The sequence below is a fragment of the Brachionichthys hirsutus genome, chromosome 21 (genome assembly GCF_040956055.1).
Source record: "Brachionichthys hirsutus isolate HB-005 chromosome 21, CSIRO-AGI_Bhir_v1, whole genome shotgun sequence".
NCBI classification, from domain to species: domain Eukaryota; kingdom Metazoa; phylum Chordata; class Actinopteri; order Lophiiformes; family Brachionichthyidae; genus Brachionichthys; species Brachionichthys hirsutus.
The window spans coordinates 6,970,780-6,971,274 of NC_090917.1; positions in this window are offsets into that span (position 1 = coordinate 6,970,780).

A 495-nucleotide genomic window follows, 5' to 3' on the forward strand; every position below is an offset into this window, starting at 1 on the left:
CTGCTGTCTGTTTTTCTTTTCCATTCTCGCCACAGAAAAAGGTGAAATAGAAAAGGTCCTGTGTCAGTCCAATCTCCAGCGAGGAGGTCAGGTAAGGTGTAAGGTGACTTTATTTGTACCCGAAGGTAGAATTGGCTTACAGCAGTTACCCTCTGCTGCTGGTCGCAGCGTGCGCATGCGCCCGGGGCAGTGTCGCAGTCGCAGTGGTTGAGAAAAAAGACTGGCACAGATATTTCGTATAAGTGCCCGAGAACTGCATTAACTTGTGGAAAAAGGGTAGAATATGTGTCCTTTAAGTTTGACTTGAATTTCAGGAAATTAATTTTCTCGAGTTTTTCAGCCCCTGCTGGAATAAATGGAAGTTGATTATTCCTTTCTATTGATTTGAAGCGCTCGAATTTTGATTCCCTTCCATCAGTCGTCGTCGTTTTACCCTCAGCGACAGCGGAACAAAAAAAGCTTAGATGATTTCCGAGTCGGAGGTTATTGTGGGGG